The 15,522-nt window shown below is 35.6% G+C and overlaps 1 long non-coding RNA gene across 1 annotated transcript in view; it reads right to left on the bottom strand.

Annotated features, from left to right (window-relative positions):
* The window catches only part of LOC122792456, a 74,600-nt gene extending 59,508 nt beyond the window's left edge, over positions 1-15,092 (bottom strand). The window contains exon 1 of the long non-coding RNA XR_006363308.1: positions 15,025-15,092. This is a non-coding gene — a long non-coding RNA (uncharacterized LOC122792456). The remainder of the gene's footprint in view (positions 1-15,024) is intronic.
* Positions 15,093-15,522: the final 430 nt, after the last annotated feature.

Raw genomic sequence — 15,522 nt, 5'->3', positions numbered from 1 at the left:
TAGTGAACCTCTGCTGTGGGAGGTTCAGGAGAGGTCTCAGAAACAGATAAAATATCTCTAGAAAGAACAGGCTCAAAACTTTCAGAAACTGAAAGCCCTGATGGGACAAGGAGAATATGCTTCATATCCTGGGAGGTCCTCTGGGAATGGGTTGGATCTGGCTCTGAGAGGGCAGATCTCTCTATACACTGCAAGAGTACTCTCTTGATTATCTCAAATGCTGAGCTCGAGGCAGATCCAGGGAACCTCATTGCAGGATCCAAAACTCCTGAAGGTGGCTCAACCCTGAAGACATTTGACTGGGATCCAAGGTCAATGCTGGAGCCAAACTATCATGTGCCGATGCTCCCACAGGAAAGAAAGGATCTGAAGACCCTGGATATGATCCCATCCTGTTGGAGTTAGTGGTGGCCACCTGGTGTTGAGACTCAGATGACTCCGACTGTGCCAGAGGAACTTTATCAGAGAAGTTATCAGGGTCAATGAAGAGTGTAACATTGGCTTTGATGGATACCAGGGAAAATAGGGAGGTAAAAGTTTACTTATCTAAAAGAAATTGTAATTATTCTATCCGAATTTTCCTGAGCACCATGATCCATTCAAACTTTTCAGGTGTCAAATGAGAACAGAGGTAGCTCACTCTTCTCACAGGGATTATGAGTAGGGGGAGGAGCCTGAGCACTGGGTCCAAAGCTTGGAAGTGGCTGCAGACAGATCCCACATCTTATCCAAGACCCATTTTCTGAGGACCAGAACATAAAAGACAACATCAATTCTTGTGTTTTAGTCAGCTCTGCTTGAGCTGCTTATTAATTTGGGCATGTGGAAGGTACACTGAAATTTTGGAAGCTGAATGGCTGTTATATCCTTGGCAGGATATAATTCCGTATAGCTAAGACTACTGCAGCAGTGATCAATATGCTGAACATCATGCTCCCATCACATACTCTATTAATACTTAATGAGTTCTAGGTCTCATTGTCCATGATAGTCGAGCAGTGGCCAGTCCAGTATAACTATGCAAGCCATGTTTCTGAATCCCAGAGTATATGTATGTACCTTTATGCAAAAATATGCTTAATGATTTTTCTGACAGGCCAAACACGTATACAAAATGATAAGCTGTCATGGTGGACTACTACACAGTAGCATAGCAAGGGTGGAGTGAAAGGGTCAGTTGCCCCATGAGGATTATTTAATTTCTTTCTGCACTTATTAATAAACTGGAGAGTGGTGGATGTGAACAAAAACAGCATTGTTCCCAGGTGCAAAGTGTTATGGGGCATAATCGAGAAGCACCAAAGTGCACGTCCTTCATTATTTTTTGCTTTTCACTGAAGAGATTAGAGGGGAGTGGATTGACTGCCAGAAGGAGGAAGTCAGTTGGTGCAAATGCACCATTGGCTTGCTACAGTCATTCTTCTTTTTTAGTTAAGAAGGACTTTGGCTTACTGTGTAGCAAGTCAATTAGTATAAAATCCTTTTTTTTTTTGTTTTTGTTCTTTGCTGAAAACCTATTTTTGGTTTTCACTTGAAGAGCTGAGAAGGTGGGATGCTACATCAGGAGCAGATACCAGGTGCTAAATGAGCCAGCTACAGCTCTGCTATTCTGCTGTTACAGATAATAGAGCATGTGATGATATAGATAATTATTTTGTGTCACCTTTCTAAATGTCCCAGCAATGTTTGGCAAGGAACAATGGGTAAAAAAGGACATAGTTCTTGACAAGAAATGGAACTAAAAAGCAAAGCTATAACATAGCTCAGACCCAAGCCACATGCATTGCTTCATAAGTGATATTACATTTATTTATTATTGTAGTACAGAACATATCTAAGCTGCATTCCAGAAAAACAATTACTCTTATGTATGCATGTATGTAGGCATTTACATACTAATCTGTGTGGATGTTTTCTGTGCATGTGTTAGTGTTGTAAGTGTATTCATTCTCTTCCTGAACTGATGCAGGCTAACACCAGCTCAAACCCAATAAACTCAATCAACTGGCAATTTAATAACAACTAAACGAATAATGAGGCTTGGTTTTGGAAGAGAATGGTTCTCCATCAACTACCTTGTACACCCGATGGCAGTTTAGCTGCTCAATTAAATGATTTTAGAAAAAAAAATGAAAATACTGAAAGCTACTAATGGAAATGAATATTTTCATGAGTGCATTAAACTCAAAAGGGTTCTGAATAGGCAAAGGTCCTGGAAATATCCCACAGGCCTGGTCAATGGTTCAGATTTTCATAAGGATTAGTTAATGCTATTTGCCCATTAAGGATGTGAATCGATTGAACTATTTTTTAACACAATAACCTGTAATTAAAAACATTAGTTACCAAAAGCACTGCTTAATTTCTGTTTAATTTTTAATGAAGGAGGTGTTTTTTTAGGTCTGGCAATGCCAATTTGTATAGTAGTAGTAGTATATTCAATCCTACTTTACATCCTACAACACAGATGTTTGAGAAATTAAATTAATTTGATAAAAGGCATGCATTAAAAACCAAACTACCTAATCCCTGGTACAATATGACTTGTAGTGAATGGAACATGCTGATAGATCTTTCCCACAATAAAAGTAAGAATTATGAAAGTTGATAAAGGGGTGGTACTGTTGTTATGAATAGATCTGACTATGTGAATAAGATGAATGCACTTTTATATCATATGGTTTATGATGAGGTTTCTAAAATTAAGCAAATATTGCATACAGTAGAATAGATCTGGTTTTATATGATATGTGTATACAAGGACAAATCTCTGGGGATACTTTTAAAATGTTAAGGGTTGAAAATCCAGTTGTTCCATCAATTTTTGGAATCCTAAATTACATAAAAAAATTTAATGGACTCCCTTTCCCGATGCCCAATAATTGATGCAGGAAAATGTAAAACTCATCCTTTAGCCAGGTATATGGATTCTAAACTTAAATATGCTTTGGTGGATTATATGTATTTACTTACAAATTCATGGGTTTTTGTTTTGAAAAAGTGGAAAAATATTGAACTGTTGGTAAAACAGTTCAAAAATATATCATAAAACATCCAACAGAACAAACAATGTTGTAGGAAGTCACGACTTCAAAGCTGTTTAAAAGCTGGAATGTCTTTAATTCATAAGGTAAGCGCTTTCATGGTGTCACCACCACTTCTTCAGACCATAACAGAGAACAGTACTTCACAAAACATATATATCCTCTCTCCAATTAATTCAAATGGACCAATAACAAACTTCAATGCATTTAACATTCTTAAAGACATACAAACAATAAAATACCATGTTCCCAATATTCTGTAAGTAAAACCAATTGAGTATTGCTTCATTCATTACTGCACAAGTTATGAAAACAAGAAAGTGTCCTGTCATCCTAACTAATAATGTGAAAGCTAAAAAATGTATGAAAAATACATCTATCAAAAAAATACATGGAGTATATACCTAACAAAAAAATATGCAGTGTTATACAAAAAAAACTTTTATCTTCATACAACCTACTAAAATAAATAAGACTATTTAAAAAGTTTCCTATTCTTCAGAATAGGTCTTATAGGGATTCTGTCATTGAGTCCCTTTCCTCTGTCTGCTTTTAGCCTGATTATCCACCTAATTTCTGAAGTCTCAGTATAGTTGGATATATCTCCCCCTCTTTCATTTTCCCATATTTCTTCTATTGCTAAGAATCTAAATGTATGCTGCTGTCCCTCCTGACTAACATGTTTCGCCAGCGCATTGGTAAGGGTCCCTTTCCTAATATTATTTATATGTTCCCTTATCCTGTACCTGAATTTTCTATTTGTTTTTCCCACATAATATGCAGAGCAGACATTACATACTGCCAAATAGACTATATTCATTGAGTTGCCGTCAGCTGACACTTGAAAGGACTGTGTAACCCCTCCTTGACAACCTTTCCTTAAATTCAGTGAGTTCACAGTTAAAATCATCATCCTTGGCAGTTAACCTCGATGTCCTTAAGGTCTGCCCCTTGACAAATATATATTAAGAGACTCCCGACATTTTTTAGAAGACCTTTTTTTGATTTTTGGAGCTACAGAAAGGTAGCCATAGAATGTTACTAGTAACTTTGGAGATCCACTCACTTTTTACTTCAATTCCCAATAAAGAGTGAGTTGATTATTTAAGGGAATATCTAATTAATGAAAGTGGTGAGAAGCACGTAAAAATTGATTTGATTTGCCATCTCATGGAATTGATTTTGAGTAATAATGTCATGTTATTTGAACATCAGTTATACCTACAGAAACATGGGGTGGTGATGGGCACCCCATCAGCGAATAGTTAAGCTAACATAGTGATGGCCAATTGGGAGAATAAATATATTTTGAATAATGACAACTGGCCACAACTTAGATTTTATAGGCACTTTGTAGACAACCTTTTTATGTTATGGCAAGGTGATAGAAATATGTTAACTACTTTCCATACATATATTAATCAAAGCACACAGTTTTTGAAATTTTCCATCAAAAGTTCTTATGATCAGTTGGATTTTTTAGATGTCAAGATAATGTGCAACACAGAGGGTGAATTTTCAACTGTGGCTCCCCAAAATGATTTCCCTCTAAAGGGGGCTTGATTTCACCTTGTACTTGGCTTTCAAACCTTCTAGGGTCCCTCATTTGTTCCCACTAGCCCTTAGGGAGTAGTTCCTTTTGGAGAAATGGTACTAACAAAGGATTGGATTTACAGGGAGCTTTTATTACCCAATATTGCAACAAGGTCACCCACATTAGAAATATTATTTATAAACATTGGCATATTTTTTCCAATTTTAAGGAATTTAAGGAATTGAGCATGGTGGCGAACAACAACCCCCAGGTGATTTTTAGAAAGGGGAAAACTCTGAAGAACCATTTAGAGCAGGGCACTTGTGATTTTGGGTTGGAATATACCAGTAAAAAATGGGGAACCCATAAATGTGTCAGTTGTGCCCAGTGCAAAATGATTATGGAAGGAGACAGGGTAACAGTGAACCATTTAACTATCTTTTCAAGGAGTCACAACAACTGTAATTCATTGGGGGTTATTTATGTGGCCAGGTGCTTAAAATGCCAGTGTTTCTATGTGGGAAAAACCAAGAGAAAATTTAAGGAAAGCATGTATGAGCATGATTTGGACATTAGGAAGGGAGATACAAAAAATGCATTGGCCAAGCATATTGGGGAGTATACAGATCATAGTTTTAATTTCTTTGTATTGGAATGTGTACAAAGAGATCTCTGGGGGGGGGGGGGCCCTTGGGAAGACCTCTTGGAAATCAAGGAACTTAGTACACATTAAAGGGTGGATGCTACCACCTTCCTTGGCCTGAATGAAAGTACATCTATCACCAGTGTTTTAAGGTTGAAATCATATGTACTGTAATTATTTAAGCAACCATATAGGCTATCTTATCTGTATATATTATATATATATCTATATATATATCTATATATATATCTATATATATATCTATATATATCTATATTTATATATATATATATATATATATATATATATTATATTTTTATATATTCATATATTTATACATTTATACATTTTTATGATAATTCTAGAAGTTTATGTATATGTAAGTGTGCACATTATCAACTAATTTTATACTAAACGCTTTTAGGGAGAATGCATAAGTGAAAGCTAGGCTACATACACTTTTCATAGTTTTACTTATTTTTTTCTTTTGTGTCATAGATTGGATAATGCCTCTATCAATTTCATTGGATAATGCATTACGGGTGGGGTATTTAAGAGTTCTGGATGCTATATGTTTTTGTGATTCTGATGAAGTACATATACGAAAGCGCTTAATCAACCTTGTTTTGTGAATAAATATTTTGGACATTACTCCAGTGTGGCTGGTCTCCGTTTTTGGACCCATCCTGTTCCTGAGTGGTATTTGGTCTTCAGTGTTTTTCTTGTGAATTGGCTCTACATTTTAAAAGTTGCCAACATACACACCAGAAAAAAAAAACATTATTAAGGGTCAGCTGGTGGGTTTAACAAGGATGATGTCTGAATATGACTCATTTCTTATAGAATATAATAAAATGATGGCTATGCTTGTGAGGAGGGGATACCCAGGGAACATTACTGAGCCTATTTTCACTGAGATTAATAATAAGAGAAGAAATAGAACATATTTTCCACTCATTATAGAGGGCTGAGCAAATGACAGTGATAGTGAAAGGGCCCATATTATAAAGCAGTATGATAAAGCTTTAGTTATGACCTACGGTACGGACCATGCGGCCATACAACAAATAATGGAAAGAAATTAAAATTTGTTTATTAATAGTGAAACACTTGTTGACAAGTTACATGAAAAAAATATAATCGTGTTTAAAAGGGTTCAGATTTTTAAGGAATATTTGCAAGGTTCACACTTAGCTGTTAGCCTGAATGGGATAGAGAATGACACTTATAAATGTGCTAGATGCCATCACTGTAGACATATCCGAGAGAGTAACCAAGTGGTGATTAAAGGACAAAAATATTACAACCAGGGGGCACCTAGACTGTGGTACTAATGGTGTAATGAATATGTCTTTATGCCAAAGATGCCCATGTTTTATGTGGGGAAGACTGAGAGGTTTTTGTGGGAGCACATATTTTTTTTATAGTGGACAGGTTAGCACCTGGTCCAAGAGGTGGACCTTGGGGTGTTTTGTTGGAAAGAAGGGAGCTATGTTGGCAATTACAAGTGGATGCTGCCAAATACCCAGGATTAAATGACATGGTCTCCCTTACAAGCATTTTGAAACTCAGGTCCCTTGATATTAAGTAATGTAGTAGCTGTTTATTTTAAGATGTTTCATTTTATGTATATGTGATTAGGTTATGATACAAAGTACATAAGTTCAGCATTGATGACATTTCATTTGGGCAACTAAGGGTTTTGAATACTAGTGAATTGCAATAATATGTTTATAAACATTTTTACAACATGCAGTGGATTCGATAAGTTCAGCAGGTTGTTTATTATATGCAATTAACTTTAAGTTGTGCTAATATATTTATTAGTGCTAGCAACTGACTCATTTGGTCATTTGATGAATAATATGAATTTTTAAATTAAATGTCAGTATGTTTTTTATGTTGTGATGAAGTCCCCAGTGTTTAGGGATGAATGCATTAAACATTTTGCTGTTATGTCTCACAGGCATCTTGTTTGCGACAATTTTTTGGTTCACCTGATTTTTGTAAGGTTCTTTGTGTTCACTCTCTGCTGAAGTGCTTGATTTTTTCTTGTCAGACTTCTAGAGTGAAACTTTATGCTTTACAGAAAATGTTCAGGAATGCCAGTGAACTTGTAATTGAGGATACCTGGACAATTTTCATCTTATAAGTTGTTAATCACACAAAAGTACCTTTTTATATTTTCATCTTACAGCCTTTAACTGTGCTTAATGGCTACAGTCAACAGTGAATTTCCATTTTTGTGTTAGCTCATAGAAGAAATTGCTAAAACATAAAACTGAAGAAAGAGCATAGAAGTCAAGCAAATGTCAGGAGAATCTGGTAGTACATATACAGCTGATTAAGGACAAAAGTGAAAATGACTAAGAACTTTTCAAAGCATGGCACCTCTATGCAACCCACATGTGGAGAATTACATTTCTCACACCCCTTACTAATATATAATAACTCTGAGGTCACACATCCGATGGGGCCATCAAGGAAACAATCTGCCCATAACATTGGCCACTCAGATGAGTAATACCTAGATTTGTTGCCCTCTGGGAGGCTATCAGCTGATATAGTCCCAGGTTTAAATGTGGGTGTTTCGTTAAAACCTGTGTTAGTCAAGTTACAACACACAAAACTGAAATGATTTTTTTAAGTTAATTTTTAACTTTATACTAATATATTTTGTTATGTTTTTTACATTTAAATATATGTTTAGGAATATTTTTGTGATTTTTATGATTAGTTGATCATATGACCTTGGCTGCGGGTCATGTGATGTGTTGGACTTGTATTTAAAGCATGATTCTATTGTACCTGTTGTCTATCATCGAAAAAGGGTGTTTATACCTGAAAGCTTTGTGTCGTTGATAAAGGTGTTTTCTACTCAACTGTTGTCGAGGTTTTGATTCTGCAGCAGTGTTTATTTGCCCTCTGGATCAGACAGGCATTCTACAATATCCTCATCCTGCTCTCCCTTCCTATGTGTCAATCACCATTCTTTACCCATTGTCCAACCCTCCTATCACCACTTGTCCACCCTCTGTATGTTTGTCTGAGTCCATGTTTTATGCTTCTCTGTCTAGCCCTCTTACCTGCCCTAATCCCTCTATCCCATTCATAGCCTTCTCTCACTACCTTCCTCACCTACCATTATTTTTTATATATTGACAAGGGCCTCTTTCTCTAAAAATACTTTCCTCTGTAACATTCATGCCTTATGGTTACCTTAGTACGATCCCTCTGTATACTGCTCTTTTCCCTACATTCCTATCTACCCCACTTCTTCTCTTTTCTTGTACAAAAAACAGGTTTGGCACTTTGGTGTGCATGCCCAAATGGTCTATCCGATAGCCGGTATGTTGTCCTTCTTGTGCTGGACAAGCAGCAGATGCAGCTATGCAGTGCTGCATTGTGAGTACACAATGGACTCAGTAGCACTAGCCTGTACATCACGAGTCATGCACCCTCCATAGCACTTCTCCAACTGTCAATAAGTCTAGTACTCCTTTTCCATTTCTAATTAGCTCTGTAGCTCCCTGACAAATACTGTTTTTGACATTATGAAGCAGCATTTATTGCAGCTGTTTGCAATTTACTACATGAAATGCAGACATTATTTTATTTTATTTTAAGCTTCTTGACTAGGGTAGAATGATGATCACAAATGAAAAGTTTTAGTATCAGCACAGGTGTAGTTCCAGTCTAGTGTTGTTCTTGGTAACAACTGTACTTCTTTGACTAAAAGTTTATCATGGGGGTGTTAGTGGTGTTGTGCTGTGTTGCAGTGCACTTTGTTGCAATGGAGAGGAGATGCTAAAGGAAAAAAACACATTCTTTGGCAGTGCTGAACTTGACAGTTTCTAGTATAGTGACTTGAAAGATTTTTCGAAAACACTCCAAAAATGATGTTAAAGGAGACGTGTTTATGTGTGTTAAGCACAGGCCTTTTAAGGGGCAGTGACTTGAGCACCAATCCAGGTGTGTTTGACAGGATGATTGGCTTGTTAAACTAAGACCATAAGCAACAGTATGAAAATGTTCCTCTGTGGGAAATGCAGACTGTCTGTTAGATGCTGCCCACACTGTATTTAGTAAGGCCTTCAGTCTGTACCACACAATAGAAAGGCCAAGAAACTAAATGGACTGCTGGAGATGGATTGAGGTGAAACGTGGCTCAAGAAACTAGCTCAGATTATTATATATGGGGAACAGATTCATGAAACAGGTTTATATTAAATCCTCAAAGAGGCATTCCATCGAATGCCTCTTCATTGGCGTATAATCAGCAAAGTCACTAAACCGCAAATGTTCACAACAGAGATTTCTTTCCCTTAGAAAGAAATCACTTGCCTTCAAAACACAAACACATCACTGCAAACATAACAAAGTGGGGAACTTCACCCCCACACCCTCCAACGTGGGGGGCAGTGCCCCCCACACCCCCTAACTAAATATACCAACTCCGAGATTGCACTACAGTGGAGAAAAAGGCAAACTAAGGGATGTGAATGTTCGCAGTTTAGTGACTTCACTGACTACGTGTTTATGAAGAGGCGTTCAACAGAATGCTTCTTTGAGGCTATGATATAGACCCCATGAAACTAATGGGTAGCTAGCTGGCCTCGTCATATGCATTTCTAGGGTCATCTGCCATGTTTGCAGAGAAGGCATTCAGCAATTTGTGAGCAGTGGATATCAATCTGGCAATGATGTAGTATCAAGAATAGTCACTGAGGTACTGGAATCGATTTCATAAGGAGATTTAAAAAATGATAAATATGTAATCATTGAAGTGTCAACTGTTTTGTATTATCAAGAACAAGTTATACACTTTGTCAAGATAAGCAAACAAACTAAATAATTCAACAAACTAATAAAAAATAAAACATGGAAAAAGCACCACGCTAGGAAACAAAAACTGTATGTTAGCGCTTTAGTTTACTAAAAATATGTAAACTTCTTCAGACAATTCACAAACAAAAAGTCAACCCTTAAATACTTTAAAAAATGACATCATTTCCTGAAACATCATTTCCTGAAGCATCATTTCCTGAAGCATCATTTCCTGAAGCACCATTTCCTGGAACAACCTTACCTCAATTTAAAGTAAAAGAACATAAAATATAAAGTGTAAACTATGTGAGTCGATTCATAGTTACTATATTAAATTACTTTCTCGTGAAGTTCAGTATGTTTTTTATCTTAATAAAGCTTTAAGTTTTAGAATGCTCCTGATAGAGATTACATCATTTAAACCTGGTGGGACTAAAGCATTTAACTTCAACTGCCATAAAGCTTCTTTTTCTTCAAGTTTTAGGCTAGTCGGTCCCCCTCTTTCATTCTCAGATACTTTTTCAATAGCCATGAATAACAATTCATGCTCAGGGAATGATAAAATGTGCCTAGCTAGGGCATTGGTAGTGTTCCCTTTATTAATTGCATAATAGTGTTCATAAATTCTGTTTTTCAGTGGTCTATCAGTTTTCTCTATATAAAAAGCCTGGCATTTAGAGCACAAACTAAGATAGACCACCCCCCCTAGTGTTACAATTAAACTTCCCATTAATGTAAAACTTTTTTCCTTTTACTGTAAATGCGATACTCACTTTTATATATTTGCACCAATGACAATTTTCACATTTGAACATCCCTTTATGTGGGCGGTGCACATTGGAATTATTATTTTCCAAAAGTGCTTTTAAATTACATCCCTTACGAAAAACCACTTGAGGATGTTCATTAATGTGTTTACTGATTGATTGATCTTCTGATAAATAACACCAATTTTTGAAAATAATAATTTTTAAAGATGGAGCATCCAAAGAAAACATGGTAATAAAACTAGATGCAAATGAACCCTCTTTCACAAAGCTCTTTACATTATTAAAATCATGTAAAAGTGGGCAATCAAAAGAAGTGGTCAAATCATCTGACAAGTCCACTCTAGATTCAATAGTTGTTTCATTCTCTTTTAACTGTAAAATTGGTTTAAATAAACCACTTGCCCTTTTATTCTTCACCTCTTCAATGAGTTCACCCACCAATCTAGGTGGGTACCCACGTTTCATGAACATGTCTTTTAATAACATACATTCTTGAAAAAAGTCATCCTCCAAAGTCACCATCCTGGCAGCCCTAACGAGTTGTCCTTTCACCACACCCCTTTTCTGGTGGTAAGGATGGCAACTGGAGAAGTGAAGAAATGCATTAGAATATGTGGATTTCCTAAAATTCTTGGAAGTAAAACTATTTTTCTTAGTATTCTTTGTTAGTTCCACATCCAAGAATGAAATCTGTTCTGTTTTGAATTCCCATGTAAATTTCAAAAAATTGGTGTATTTAGTAATTTGTTCAACAAAGGTAGTGGCAGAGGCGATATCTCCTCTCCATAAAATGAATATATCATCCAAGTAATGGGTGTACCATCTGGTCCTCTCCTGAAAGGTCGTGTCAACGAACAATTAATGCTTTTCCCAAAAAGCCATAACAGCATTAGCAAAAGTTGCTCCACAGGGGGACCCCATGGCTACACCCGTTTTCTGGAGGTAAAATTGTTTGTTGAACAAAAAGTAATTATTATTGAGGACTAGTTCCAATAAGTATATAATTAAATCAATACTTTGTCCTTCTACCTGTTTTTCTAAAAGGAAGTCTCTCACCCATTCACATCCAAGTTCTTGTGGAATAGATGTATAAAGGTCGCAAACATCAATTGTAAAAAAATAAAGGGAAAAATAGTTTTACTTCCAAGATTTTTAGGAAATCCACATATTCTAATGCATTTCTGCACTTCTCCAGTTGCCATCCTTACCACCAGAAAAGGGGTGTGGTGAAAGGACAACTCGTTAGGGCTGCCAGGATGGTGACTTTGGAGGATGACTTTTTTCAAGAATGTATGTTATTAAAAGACACGTTCATGAAACGTGGGTACCCACCTAGATTGGTGGGTGAACTCATTGAAGAGGTGAAGAATAAAAGGGCAAGTGCTTTATTTAAACCAATTTTACAGTTAAAAGAGAATGAAACAACTATTGAATCTAGAGTGGACTTGTCAGATGATTTGACCACTTCTTTTGATTTCCCACTTTTACATGATTTTAATAATGTAAAGAGCTTTGAAAAAGAGGGTTCATTTGCATCTAGTTTTATTACCATGTTTTCTTTGGATGCTCCATCTTTAAAAACTATTATTTTCAAAAATTGGTGTTATTTATCAGAAGATCAATCAATCAGTAAACACATTAATGAACATCCTCAAGTGGTTTTTCGTAAGGGATGTAATTTGAAAGCACTTTTGGAAAATAATAATTCCAATGTGCACCGCCCACATAAAGGGATGTTCAAATGTGAAAATTGTCATTGGTGCAAATATATAAAAGTGAGTAACTCATTTACAGTAAAAGGAAAAAAGTTTTACATCAATGGGAAGTTTAATTGTAACACTAGGGGGGGTGGTCTATCTTAGTTTGTGCTCTAAATGCCAAGCTTTTTATATAGAGAAAACTAATAGACCACTGAAAAACAGAATTTATGAACACTATTATGCAATTAATAAAGGGAACACTACCAATGCCCTAGCTAGGCACATTTTCTCATACCCTGAGCATGAATTTTTATTCATGGCTATTGAAAAAGTATCTGAGAATGAAAGAGGGGGACGAACTAGCCTAAAACTTGAAGAAAAAGAAGCTTTATGGCAGTTGAAATTAAATGCTTTAGTCCCACCAGGTTTAAATGATGTAATCTCTATCAGGAGCATTCTAAAACTTAAAGCTTTATTAAGATAAAAAACATACTGAACTTCATGAGAAAGTAATTTAATATAGTAACTATGAATAGATTCACATAGTTTACACTTTATATTTTATGTTCTTTTACTTTAAATTGAGGTAAGGTTGTTCCAGGAAATGATGCTTCAGGAAATGATGCTTCAGGAAATGATGTTTCAGGAAATGATGTCATTTTTTAAAGTATTTAAGGGTTGACTTTTTGTTTGTGAATTGTCTGAAGAAGTTTACATATTTTTAGTAAACGAAAGTGCTAACATACAGTTTTTGTTCCCTAGCGTGGTGCTTTTTCCATGTTTTATTTTTTATTACTTTGTCAAGATAAACCAAGGAGGAAGTGTTAAATGGAGAGTAAGTCCTGATGAATGTTGAACAGGAACAGCAATTTAGGTAAATAAGTAACCACAGTGCCAAATATATATCACTCAGCACAGTGCAAAGGGATAGTATCTTAGCAAAACAAGATGTCTGCCTGCATAGAAAAGGAATTTAAGGAATTAAACAAAACTGATAGGAAATTAAAGAAATAGTCAAACAAAGGGTATCTTTGTATACTGGTCTTATAAAAAGGTTTTGTGTAAATGATCCAAAACAGAAAAGTTGAAAAGTTTTGTTTGCTTGCTTGTTGAGAACCTGCAGAGTCACTGCAAGCTCAGCTCATTCAATAATTTATTGAATGCTACTGTGATTGTTTTTTGCTATAGTCAATGCATGTACTGTCAACTATAACATAATACTAGCTGTATCACTTTGGTCATGGCTGTGCAACTATGGAGTTAATATATTTAAGTACTGGGCATGGAGTTTAATCCTATGTCATGGGGTTTGAGGGTGTCCCTGAAAAGTAGTATGTTAATATGTGTGGCTATGGCATGTGTACTAGTGGAGACATTGGTGTTTGGTGATCAGAAAACTATATGCTTTTCTTTTGCAATCCATTGTCATTATTTTGAAAATGTGGCTGTGATGGTACTTGCAGTGGAAGGTGGTGTATGTCTGATTATAAAAGGAAACTATTAGGTGTGTGTGTGTGTGTGTGTGTGTGTGTGTGTGTGTGTGTGTGTGTGTGTGTGTGTGTGTGTGTGTGTGTGTGTGTGTGTGTATCTGTGTATGTGTGTATAAATATATATAGATATATGTATTCACATAACTGTATACATAGTGCAGAACTAATATATGTTTAAGGGCTCATTCGTTTTACTTTTCAGTTGTGGAATATACTGTTAAGGATATGGATAAACAAGTGCAAGTCAGTGAATGTGTGAAACAGGATCAGGACAGAAAAAGACTGAGTCAGAGTCATAGAATGTCTTGCTGTTAAGGACTGCAGCAAAAAATATGCTGACCTGATTAAGAGTGGTCAGGGCAAGAGAGGGTAAGATGAAGACAGAGAGTAGATATGCAGAATCAGGTACACCAGACAGGCTCAAAGGTTCCTTTCAAAAACCCACCCTTTTAAATGTAGATATTCATTAGAAGTGATTTTAACAAAGCACATTAGCAAATGTTAAATATGTAGTAAATACAATTTTCCATATTAAATTTCTAATGTAAGAACCATGTTATCAGCACTATTATTTCACAGCCTTATCTTGCTTCCTGTTCAGACAACCTATACATTTATTCAACTGCACTGTCATTTCTTGATTCTATTTTGCTAAGTCAGAAGCACATTTGAATAAAAAACTGAGTTAATATCAACCATGCCTCTTCAGAGTAATTTTTCTGTAGAAAGTACTCCTCCTGTCTTTATTTTTTCTGCATAATCTGTTCAACATTTATACCTTCTAGAGATTCCCAAACTAATCACAATCTCTGCCATTCCAGCTGCAAGAAAACTGTATATACACAATGAAACAACAAAGGACTTATTCTACTCAATATTTTGTAATGCAATGTGAAAGAAGGTATAGTGTATCGAATATGTCTTAAAAACATGATCCAAGAAATATTAATTCATAGTAATTCATTAAACTCCCCACAGACAGTGGTTTGAAGTAACTTTAGGAAGGTAGTACATACACTGAATGAAGATTGTTGAGTCCAGAGAATGCTCCACTTGAAATTACTTCTACTTTAGTGAGCAGAAGACTCCTGAAAAGAAAAAGAAGTATTATTATCAAATATTCAGAAAATTACTAAAGTGAGTTTGTTAATGAGTGAAGCCAGCATCATATACCAATCACTTGGGTGTCTTCTTGCAGCATGGCTAAGGATGTATCAGCAATGATTAATTGCCTTGAGCAATCTGTGTTATGGTAAAATGAATACTAATTGTTATGAAAGAAACCATATTTGTATAATGCATGGAAAGAAGTTTTTTTTTCTCTTTTATAACTGAATGTGTAGTCATTCATTATGTAATGTTAATAAAGATGTTTAAAAATGTTAAATTGCATTATTATTTATTTAATGCAGCCTTAGTTATATGTTCTCAAAGCAGCTACAGTGTGCAAGTTCCTGAATAGTTAAGGTAATTATAAACAATTCCTAAGTAATTTGTAAACAATTCAGCAAATA

Source organism: Protopterus annectens, chromosome 1.part2 (assembly GCF_019279795.1).
Source record: "Protopterus annectens isolate FY-2018-M chromosome 1.part2, PAN1.0, whole genome shotgun sequence".
Classification (NCBI taxonomy): Eukaryota; Metazoa; Chordata; order Ceratodontiformes; family Protopteridae; genus Protopterus; species Protopterus annectens.
The sequence above is the reverse complement of the archived record's forward strand: the minus strand, read 5'-3'. Positions and strand labels throughout refer to the sequence as shown.